Source organism: Lathamus discolor, unplaced genomic scaffold (genome assembly GCF_037157495.1).
Source record: "Lathamus discolor isolate bLatDis1 unplaced genomic scaffold, bLatDis1.hap1 Scaffold_99, whole genome shotgun sequence".
In the NCBI taxonomy this organism is placed as follows: domain Eukaryota; kingdom Metazoa; phylum Chordata; class Aves; order Psittaciformes; family Psittacidae; genus Lathamus; species Lathamus discolor.
Genome location: NW_027069430.1, coordinates 22,700 through 33,833, shown reverse-complemented (window position 1 = coordinate 33,833; position 11,134 = coordinate 22,700). Strand labels below are relative to the sequence as shown.

At 53.3% G+C, this 11,134-nt stretch overlaps 1 long non-coding RNA gene across 1 annotated transcript; it reads left to right on the top strand.

Annotated features, from left to right (window-relative positions):
• The first annotated feature begins 10,046 nt into the window (after positions 1 to 10,046).
• Positions 10,047 to 10,640, top strand: LOC136007068 (uncharacterized). Its single transcript, XR_010609455.1, has 3 exons — positions 10,047 to 10,185; positions 10,277 to 10,369; positions 10,596 to 10,640. It is a non-coding gene; the product is annotated as an uncharacterized LOC136007068 (long non-coding RNA).
• The last annotated feature ends 494 nt before the right edge of the window (positions 10,641 to 11,134 follow it).

Sequence of the window (11,134 nt, the reverse complement as noted above, 5' to 3'; positions counted from 1 at the left end):
CGCCTTTGGCTCCTCGCAGAGAGTGGTGCTTTGGCTGTTTCAAGACGAGTCCAGCTTTGTTTCCTACCCAGGAAGTTGTGCTTTAGAACTGCCTGGAAAAGTCCTGAGCCTTGCAGACCTTCCCAGATATTGTTGGCCACTTCTTGCGATGTGGGCTGGCCCCCTGCGTCGCAATGAGCGTGCCCGTTTGTGAGTATGGAAGCCCGAGCCTCATGCCGTGTGAGGGAGGCAGAAGCTCATCCCACCCAGGCGACCGTTGCCTGCGCGGGGACGCCCGCTAAGGTTGAGCCTGCCACCTCGCACGGCCGTGATGATTCTCGGAGCTGGTTTGCTGGTGGTCTTGGCAGGGTCCTTGGGGTTGGGAAGATAGGCAGGCATGAGAAGTATCCTTGAGTATCTCTGTAGTTTCCCATGTTAATAAAGTAGTTGGCAGTTCTGTTTGTCTCTGGTTTTCTCTGACCTGGAGTTCTTGAGCTCTGGAGCGTAGGTGGTGGGTTTTTATAATCACAGTGTAGCTGTCTACTCTTGATGATCTGTGTGAATGGACAGAAGAGCTCTGGGAATAAGCTTGTAATGAATGAGTGAGGGCGAGAGAGTCTGCTTGGGAGTGGGAGTGGTAGTATTATGTGGAGTTAGTGTGTGAGCCAGAGGGTGTGAGGGTCTGTGTTGAGAGTGTGTGAATGTCAGTCTGTGTATGCATGTCAACCTGAGCGCCGGTGTGAGTCTGGCCTGAGACTTAGAGGCAGACTAAGGTTTGCTTGGCGTTGCGGTGACTAATGCCAGGTTGTTCTTGCAGATGGCGAGATGGATAGCCGCGTGTGAGAGGCTGATGGAGGAGGGTTGAGTGGAGCGATGGTACCAGGTGGGTAAAATTGTGGTGTCAGAAGGAAGTTCCAGCTTACTCTCCTGGCTGTCTTCTGGCTTGCTGTGCGTTTTGAATTTGGAGGTGCGGAGCGAGGAGCGCAGCGAGGTCTGTGCCCCAGAGCTGACTTGGACTAGGTGAGCTATGCTTAGCAGAGTGAAGCAGCACCTGATGGAGTGCCTTGTAGTTTTTGTGAAATTAAAACCAGCTCTTAATGTTGTGTTCTGCAGGGGGTGCACGGGCTCAAAGAAGAGAACGGAAGACGTGCAAAGGCCAGCGGACGAGCAGCAGAGTGACGGGAGAGGGAGATGGGACTTGCTGAGGGCAGGGTGCATCTTGGAACCCTCTCTCAGCGTTTGTCTGTTTCCCTTTGTGTTTCAGGTGCCGCAGGTAACTCGGGAGAGGTGAAGGTGCCAACGGAGGAGGGCTGTGAGGAGTTCAGGGGTTTGTGTGTGTGTGTGTGTGTGTGTGAGCTTAGAGTTGAGAAGAACGTGGTAAAGGGGTTCAGTATTTGTGTTTGGTATTGCAGGTGTTGCCCTCTAGGTTGGGAGTCGGATGAGTGCTTGAGGTGAGTCAGGGAGGTAAGCGGAAGGATTGTGGAGTGGGTCACTTTGGCAAGAACCATGGTCACTGGCTTCTGTTGCACTCCTAGGGCACGCAGGGGAGGAGAGGCCCGGCGTCAGAGTCTGGAATGGCTTTGGCACAGGTGAGCACAGTGTTGAGGAGCTTGGGAGGAGGCAGACGGTTGGTAAGGAAGAGGCCGGGCTGGATGGCTGGGATGCTGGAGATGATGGCCAGCACAACGTGTTCCCCTTTCTTTGTTTGTTTCTGGCAGATGATGAAGAGGAACTTGGTAACGGCAGCAAGATGGCTGGCGTCTGCTGTGGGAGTTCTGAGCAGTGAGGCCGCCTCGAGACGCACGGCACTACGCACGCTAAGTAGAGGGCCTCCTGTAGGAGGCGAGGGCGTGGGGGACAACGTCAGAATGGCAGGAAGGGGTTTGAGATGTAGCATTCCAATGTAGTATTTGAGCCAGAATGTCTGAGGACACAGTCGGAGGTGGCTGGGAGGTAAATGGTCAGCTATAGCGCAGGTGGTGCCTCAGATTTAAATGCCAGGATGAAAAGGTGCCATTTGTGGGGCTTAAGTCTGGGGTGTTGCGTCCGGGACAGTAGGTAATGGTCCGTGGTGAAACACACAAGGGTGGGCAAGTGCTGTTTGTCGCCTTTGGCTCCTCGCAGAGAGTGGTGCTTTGGCTGTTTCAAGACGAGTCCAGCTTTGTTTCCTACCCAGGAAGTTGTGCTTTAGAACTGCCTGGAAAAGTCCTGAGCCTTGCAGACCTTCCCAGATATTGTTGGCCACTTCTTGCGATGTGGGCTGGCCCCCTGCGTCGCAATGAGCGTGCCCGTTTGTGAGTATGGAAGCCCGAGCCTCATGCCGTGTGAGGGAGGCAGAAGCTCATCCCACCCAGGCGACCGTTGCCTGCGCGGGGACGCCCGCTAAGGTTGAGCCTGCCACCTCGCACGGCCGTGATGATTCTCGGAGCTGGTTTGCTGGTGGTCTTGGCAGGGTCCTTGGGGTTGGGAAGATAGGCAGGCATGAGAAGTATCCTTGAGTATCTCTGTAGTTTCCCATGTTAATAAAGTAGTTGGCAGTTCTGTTTGTCTCTGGTTTTCTCTGACCTGGAGTTCTTGAGCTCTGGAGCGTAGGTGGTGGGTTTTTATAATCACAGTGTAGCTGTCTACTCTTGATGATCTGTGTGAATGGACAGAAGAGCTCTGGGAATAAGCTTGTAATGAATGAGTGAGGGCGAGAGAGTCTGCTTGGGAGTGGGAGTGGTAGTATTATGTGGAGTTAGTGTGTGAGCCAGAGGGTGTGAGGGTCTGTGTTGAGAGTGTGTGAATGTCAGTCTGTGTATGCATGTCAACCTGAGCGCCGGTGTGAGTCTGGCCTGAGACTTAGAGGCAGACTAAGGTTTGCTTGGCGTTGCGGTGACTAATGCCAGGTTGTTCTTGCAGATGGCGAGATGGATAGCCGCGTGTGAGAGGCTGATGGAGGAGGGTTGAGTGGAGCGATGGTACCAGGTGGGTAAAATTGTGGTGTCAGAAGGAAGTTCCAGCTTACTCTCCTGGCTGTCTTCTGGCTTGCTGTGCGTTTTGAATTTGGAGGTGCGGAGCGAGGAGCGCAGCGAGGTCTGTGCCCCAGAGCTGACTTGGACTAGGTGAGCTATGCTTAGCAGAGTGAAGCAGCACCTGATGGAGTGCCTTGTAGTTTTTGTGAAATTAAAACCAGCTCTTAATGTTGTGTTCTGCAGGGGGTGCACGGGCTCAAAGAAGAGAACGGAAGACGTGCAAAGGCCAGCGGACGAGCAGCAGAGTGACGGGAGAGGGAGATGGGACTTGCTGAGGGCAGGGTGCATCTTGGAACCCTCTCTCAGCGTTTGTCTGTTTCCCTTTGTGTTTCAGGTGCCGCAGGTAACTCGGGAGAGGTGAAGGTGCCAACGGAGGAGGGCTGTGAGGAGTTCAGGGGTTTGTGTGTGTGTGTGTGTGTGTGTGAGCTTAGAGTTGAGAAGAACGTGGTAAAGGGGTTCAGTATTTGTGTTTGGTATTGCAGGTGTTGCCCTCTAGGTTGGGAGTCGGATGAGTGCTTGAGGTGAGTCAGGGAGGTAAGCGGAAGGATTGTGGAGTGGGTCACTTTGGCAAGAACCATGGTCACTGGCTTCTGTTGCACTCCTAGGGCACGCAGGGGAGGAGAGGCCCGGCGTCAGAGTCTGGAATGGCTTTGGCACAGGTGAGCACAGTGTTGAGGAGCTTGGGAGGAGGCAGACGGTTGGTAAGGAAGAGGCCGGGCTGGATGGCTGGGATGCTGGAGATGATGGCCAGCACAACGTGTTCCCCTTTCTTTGTTTGTTTCTGGCAGATGATGAAGAGGAACTTGGTAACGGCAGCAAGATGGCTGGCGTCTGCTGTGGGAGTTCTGAGCAGTGAGGCCGCCTCGAGACGCACGGCACTACGCACGCTAAGTAGAGGGCCTCCTGTAGGAGGCGAGGGCGTGGGGGACAACGTCAGAATGGCAGGAAGGGGTTTGAGATGTAGCATTCCAATGTAGTATTTGAGCCAGAATGTCTGAGGACACAGTCGGAGGTGGCTGGGAGGTAAATGGTCAGCTATAGCGCAGGTGGTGCCTCAGATTTAAATGCCAGGATGAAAAGGTGCCATTTGTGGGGCTTAAGTCTGGGGTGTTGCGTCCGGGACAGTAGGTAATGGTCCGTGGTGAAACACACAAGGGTGGGCAAGTGCTGTTTGTCGCCTTTGGCTCCTCGCAGAGAGTGGTGCTTTGGCTGTTTCAAGACGAGTCCAGCTTTGTTTCCTACCCAGGAAGTTGTGCTTTAGAACTGCCTGGAAAAGTCCTGAGCCTTGCAGACCTTCCCAGATATTGTTGGCCACTTCTTGCGATGTGGGCTGGCCCCCTGCGTCGCAATGAGCGTGCCCGTTTGTGAGTATGGAAGCCCGAGCCTCATGCCGTGTGAGGGAGGCAGAAGCTCATCCCACCCAGGCGACCGTTGCCTGCGCGGGGACGCCCGCTAAGGTTGAGCCTGCCACCTCGCACGGCCGTGATGATTCTCGGAGCTGGTTTGCTGGTGGTCTTGGCAGGGTCCTTGGGGTTGGGAAGATAGGCAGGCATGAGAAGTATCCTTGAGTATCTCTGTAGTTTCCCATGTTAATAAAGTAGTTGGCAGTTCTGTTTGTCTCTGGTTTTCTCTGACCTGGAGTTCTTGAGCTCTGGAGCGTAGGTGGTGGGTTTTTATAATCACAGTGTAGCTGTCTACTCTTGATGATCTGTGTGAATGGACAGAAGAGCTCTGGGAATAAGCTTGTAATGAATGAGTGAGGGCGAGAGAGTCTGCTTGGGAGTGGGAGTGGTAGTATTATGTGGAGTTAGTGTGTGAGCCAGAGGGTGTGAGGGTCTGTGTTGAGAGTGTGTGAATGTCAGTCTGTGTATGCATGTCAACCTGAGCGCCGGTGTGAGTCTGGCCTGAGACTTAGAGGCAGACTAAGGTTTGCTTGGCGTTGCGGTGACTAATGCCAGGTTGTTCTTGCAGATGGCGAGATGGATAGCCGCGTGTGAGAGGCTGATGGAGGAGGGTTGAGTGGAGCGATGGTACCAGGTGGGTAAAATTGTGGTGTCAGAAGGAAGTTCCAGCTTACTCTCCTGGCTGTCTTCTGGCTTGCTGTGCGTTTTGAATTTGGAGGTGCGGAGCGAGGAGCGCAGCGAGGTCTGTGCCCCAGAGCTGACTTGGACTAGGTGAGCTATGCTTAGCAGAGTGAAGCAGCACCTGATGGAGTGCCTTGTAGTTTTTGTGAAATTAAAACCAGCTCTTAATGTTGTGTTCTGCAGGGGGTGCACGGGCTCAAAGAAGAGAACGGAAGACGTGCAAAGGCCAGCGGACGAGCAGCAGAGTGACGGGAGAGGGAGATGGGACTTGCTGAGGGCAGGGTGCATCTTGGAACCCTCTCTCAGCGTTTGTCTGTTTCCCTTTGTGTTTCAGGTGCCGCAGGTAACTCGGGAGAGGTGAAGGTGCCAACGGAGGAGGGCTGTGAGGAGTTCAGGGGTTTGTGTGTGTGTGTGTGTGTGTGTGAGCTTAGAGTTGAGAAGAACGTGGTAAAGGGGTTCAGTATTTGTGTTTGGTATTGCAGGTGTTGCCCTCTAGGTTGGGAGTCGGATGAGTGCTTGAGGTGAGTCAGGGAGGTAAGCGGAAGGATTGTGGAGTGGGTCACTTTGGCAAGAACCATGGTCACTGGCTTCTGTTGCACTCCTAGGGCACGCAGGGGAGGAGAGGCCCGGCGTCAGAGTCTGGAATGGCTTTGGCACAGGTGAGCACAGTGTTGAGGAGCTTGGGAGGAGGCAGACGGTTGGTAAGGAAGAGGCCGGGCTGGATGGCTGGGATGCTGGAGATGATGGCCAGCACAACGTGTTCCCCTTTCTTTGTTTGTTTCTGGCAGATGATGAAGAGGAACTTGGTAACGGCAGCAAGATGGCTGGCGTCTGCTGTGGGAGTTCTGAGCAGTGAGGCCGCCTCGAGACGCACGGCACTACGCACGCTAAGTAGAGGGCCTCCTGTAGGAGGCGAGGGCGTGGGGGACAACGTCAGAATGGCAGGAAGGGGTTTGAGATGTAGCATTCCAATGTAGTATTTGAGCCAGAATGTCTGAGGACACAGTCGGAGGTGGCTGGGAGGTAAATGGTCAGCTATAGCGCAGGTGGTGCCTCAGATTTAAATGCCAGGATGAAAAGGTGCCATTTGTGGGGCTTAAGTCTGGGGTGTTGCGTCCGGGACAGTAGGTAATGGTCCGTGGTGAAACACACAAGGGTGGGCAAGTGCTGTTTGTCGCCTTTGGCTCCTCGCAGAGAGTGGTGCTTTGGCTGTTTCAAGACGAGTCCAGCTTTGTTTCCTACCCAGGAAGTTGTGCTTTAGAACTGCCTGGAAAAGTCCTGAGCCTTGCAGACCTTCCCAGATATTGTTGGCCACTTCTTGCGATGTGGGCTGGCCCCCTGCGTCGCAATGAGCGTGCCCGTTTGTGAGTATGGAAGCCCGAGCCTCATGCCGTGTGAGGGAGGCAGAAGCTCATCCCACCCAGGCGACCGTTGCCTGCGCGGGGACGCCCGCTAAGGTTGAGCCTGCCACCTCGCACGGCCGTGATGATTCTCGGAGCTGGTTTGCTGGTGGTCTTGGCAGGGTCCTTGGGGTTGGGAAGATAGGCAGGCATGAGAAGTATCCTTGAGTATCTCTGTAGTTTCCCATGTTAATAAAGTAGTTGGCAGTTCTGTTTGTCTCTGGTTTTCTCTGACCTGGAGTTCTTGAGCTCTGGAGCGTAGGTGGTGGGTTTTTATAATCACAGTGTAGCTGTCTACTCTTGATGATCTGTGTGAATGGACAGAAGAGCTCTGGGAATAAGCTTGTAATGAATGAGTGAGGGCGAGAGAGTCTGCTTGGGAGTGGGAGTGGTAGTATTATGTGGAGTTAGTGTGTGAGCCAGAGGGTGTGAGGGTCTGTGTTGAGAGTGTGTGAATGTCAGTCTGTGTATGCATGTCAACCTGAGCGCCGGTGTGAGTCTGGCCTGAGACTTAGAGGCAGACTAAGGTTTGCTTGGCGTTGCGGTGACTAATGCCAGGTTGTTCTTGCAGATGGCGAGATGGATAGCCGCGTGTGAGAGGCTGATGGAGGAGGGTTGAGTGGAGCGATGGTACCAGGTGGGTAAAATTGTGGTGTCAGAAGGAAGTTCCAGCTTACTCTCCTGGCTGTCTTCTGGCTTGCTGTGCGTTTTGAATTTGGAGGTGCGGAGCGAGGAGCGCAGCGAGGTCTGTGCCCCAGAGCTGACTTGGACTAGGTGAGCTATGCTTAGCAGAGTGAAGCAGCACCTGATGGAGTGCCTTGTAGTTTTTGTGAAATTAAAACCAGCTCTTAATGTTGTGTTCTGCAGGGGGTGCACGGGCTCAAAGAAGAGAACGGAAGACGTGCAAAGGCCAGCGGACGAGCAGCAGAGTGACGGGAGAGGGAGATGGGACTTGCTGAGGGCAGGGTGCATCTTGGAACCCTCTCTCAGCATTTGTCTGTTTCCCTTTGTGTTTCAGGTGCCGCAGGTAACTCGGGAGAGGTGAAGGTGCCAACGGAGGAGGGCTGTGAGGAGTTCAGGGGTTTGTGTGTGTGTGTGTGTGTGAGCTTAGAGTTGAGAAGAACGTGGTAAAGGGGTTCAGTATTTGTGTTTGGTATTGCAGGTGTTGCCCTCTAGGTTGGGAGTCGGATGAGTGCTTGAGGTGAGTCAGGGAGGTAAGCGGAAGGATTGTGGAGTGGGTCACTTTGGCAAGAACCATGGTCACTGGCTTCTGTTGCACTCCTAGGGCACGCAGGGGAGGAGAGGCCCGGCGTCAGAGTCTGGAATGGCTTTGGCACAGGTGAGCACAGTGTTGAGGAGCTTGGGAGGAGGCAGACGGTTGGTAAGGAAGAGGCCGGGCTGGATGGCTGGGATGCTGGAGATGATGGCCAGCACAACGTGTTCCCCTTTCTTTGTTTGTTTCTGGCAGATGATGAAGAGGAACTTGGTAACGGCAGCAAGATGGCTGGCGTCTGCTGTGGGAGTTCTGAGCAGTGAGGCCGCCTCGAGACGCACAGCACTACGCACGCTAAGTAGAGGGCCTCCTGTAGGAGGCGAGGGCGTGGGGGACAACGTCAGAATGGCAGGAAGGGGTTTGAGATGTAGCATTCCAATGTAGTATTTGAGCCAGAATGTCTGAGGACACAGTCGGAGGTGGCTGGGAGGTAAATGGTCAGCTATAGCGCAGGTGGTGCCTCAGATTTAAATGCCAGGATGAAAAGGTGCCATTTGTGGGGCTTAAGTCTGGGGTGTTGCGTCCGGGACAATAGGTAATGGTCCGTGGTGAAACACACAAGGGTGGGCAAGTGCTGTTTGTCGCCTTTGGCTCCTCGCAGAGAGTGGTGCTTTGGCTGTTTCAAGACGAGTCCAGCTTTGTTTCCTACCCAGGAAGTTGTGCTTTAGAACTGCCTGGAAAAGTCCTGAGCCTTGCAGACCTTCCCAGATATTGTTGGCCACTTCTTGCGATGTGGGCTGGCCCCCTGCGTCGCAATGAGCGTGCCCGTTTGTGAGTATGGAAGCCCGAGCCTCATGCCGTGTGAGGGAGGCAGAAGCTCATCCCACCCAGGCGACCGTTGCCTGCGCGGGGACGCCCGCTAAGGTTGAGCCTGCCACCTCGCACGGCCGTGATGATTCTCGGAGCTGGTTTGCTGGTGGTCTTGGCAGGGTCCTTGGGGTTGGGAAGATAGGCAGGCATGAGAAGTATCCTTGAGTATCTCTGTAGTTTCCCATGTTAATAAAGTAGTTGGCAGTTCTGTTTGTCTCTGTTTTTTCTGACCTGGAGTTCTTGAGCTCTGGAAGGGAGGTGGTGGGTTTTTATAATCACAGTGTAGCTGTGTACTCTTGATGATCTGTGTGAATGGAGAGAAGAGCTCTGGGAATAAGCTTGTAATGAATGAGTCGGGGGCAGAGAGTCTGCTTGGGAGTGGGTGTGATAGTATATATCTGGAGTTAGTGTGTGAGCCGGAGGGTGTGAGGGCCTGTTCTGAGAGTGTCTGAATGCCAGTGTGTGACTGCATGTCAACCTAAGTGTCGGTGTGAGTGTGGCCTGAGGCTTTTAGGCAGACTAAGCTTTTGCTTGGCGTTGCAGTGACTAATACCAGGTTGTTCTTGCAGATGGCGAGGTGGATAGGCACGTGTGAGAGGCTGCTGTGGGTGGGTTGAGCAGAGTTGAAGGTACCAGGGGGGTGAACTTGCTATGTCAGAAGGAAGAAGTTCCAGCTTAATCTCCTGTCTGGCTTATGCTTTGCTGTTTATTTTCAATTAGGAGGTGCAGAAGAAGGAGCTGAGCAAGACCTCTGACCCAGAGCTGCCTTGGGCAACCTGCTGCTTCAGCCCGCTAAACATAGCTCAACTGATGGAATGTCTTGCAATTGTCATGAACTTGGAAACATTCCTTGTATTTGTGTTCTGTAGACAGTGCACGGGCTTGTAGAATAGAACCGCAGGCCTGCGAAGGCCAGTGGATGAGCAGTAAAGTGACGGGAGAGGGAGGCGGGACTTCCGGAGGCATGGTTGCTGCTTTGAACCTTCTCTGTGTGTTTCCAATTAGTTGTTTTTCAGGTGCTGCGGCCAACTCAGGAGAGGTGAAGAGGCAAATGGAGGAGGGCCGTGAGAAGATAAGTGGGTTGTGTGTATGGGCTCAGATTTGAAAATATCACGGCAAGGGGGTGCAGTATTTGTGTTTGGTGTTGCAGGTCCTGTGTTTTACATCTGGAGTCAGGTGAGTGTGTGTGGTGAGGCAGGGAGGTAACAATAGGGGTTGTGGCTTGGTCCCTTCTTGCAAGCACGGTGGTAATTTGTCTCCCTTGTACTCCTAGGTTCTGGATTGCAGGAGACAGCCCGTCATCATGCTCCGGAATCAATGTGGAGCCTGCGAGCACCGTGTTGAGGAGCATTGGAGGAGGCAGGGGTTTGTTACGGAACAGGCTGGCATTGCTGGTTGGGTGGGGGTAGTGACAGCCAGCACAGTGTGCTCCCGTTTGTTTGTTGTTGCAGATGATGGAAAGGAACTTGGCAACTGTGGCAAGATCCTAAGAATTCCAAGATTCCTTGGAAGCAAGTTCCAGTTGATTATCCTGGCGGGCTTTTGATTTGCTGCGTGTTTTAAATTAGGAGGTGCAGATGGAGGAGCGCAGTAGGGCTCTGTGTCCCGCAGCTTACTTGGACTGGGTGAGCTATGCTTAGCTGGGTGAAGCAGCAACTGATAGTGTCTTTCAGTTTTTGTGAAATTAAAAGCATCTCTTAAGGCTGTGTTCTGCAGGGAGAGCCCGGGCTCAATGAAGAGCAGGTAAGACGTGCAAAGGCCAGCAGATGAGCAGCAGAGTGACAGCAGAGCGAGAAGGGACTTGCTGAGGTAAGGGTGCATCTTTAAACCCTCTCTCAGCATTTGTCTGTTTCCCTTTGTGTTTCAGGTGCTGCAGGTAACCTGGGGGAGGTGAAGGTGGCAGCTGAGGAGGGCTGTGAGGAGTTAAGGGGTTTGTGTGTTTGTGTGTGTGTGTGTGAGCTTAGAGTTGAGAACAACGAGGAATTTGAAGCTTCTCTTGTGTTGTACTTTGTAAGCAATACATTGTCTCATACAGGGAACCAAAGATCTGCAAAGTCCACTGTGCGAGCAGTAAAATGACAATAGAAGGAGATGGCACTTGGTAAGTTAAAGGTGCATCTTTGAGTCCTCTCTCAGCATGCCTGCTTTTGTTTCTTTTTCACGTGCTGCTGCCAGCTTGGGAGATGTGAAGGCACAAAGCGTGGATAGTTGTAAAGAGTTAAGGGGTTTTTGTGTGTGTGTGTGATGTCTGGGCAATGAGGAGAACATGGCAAAGGGATTGAGTATTTGCATTTGGTATTGCAGGGCCTGTCCTATAGCTTGGGAGTCAGATGAGTGCTTGAGGTGAGTCAGGGAGGTAAGCAGGAGGATAGTGGGGTTAGTCCGTTTTTGCAAACACTCTGGTCATTTTTCTCTATTGCACTCCTAGGTTGCGGAATCCATGAGAGTCCTAGTCCTAGTCCGTTTGGGACAGGCAAGGCGAGCACAATGTTGAGAATATTTGGAGGAGGCAGAAGGTTATGATAGGTCAGGTCGCTCTGGTCGGCTGGTGTGGTGGTGATGACGGCCAGGATA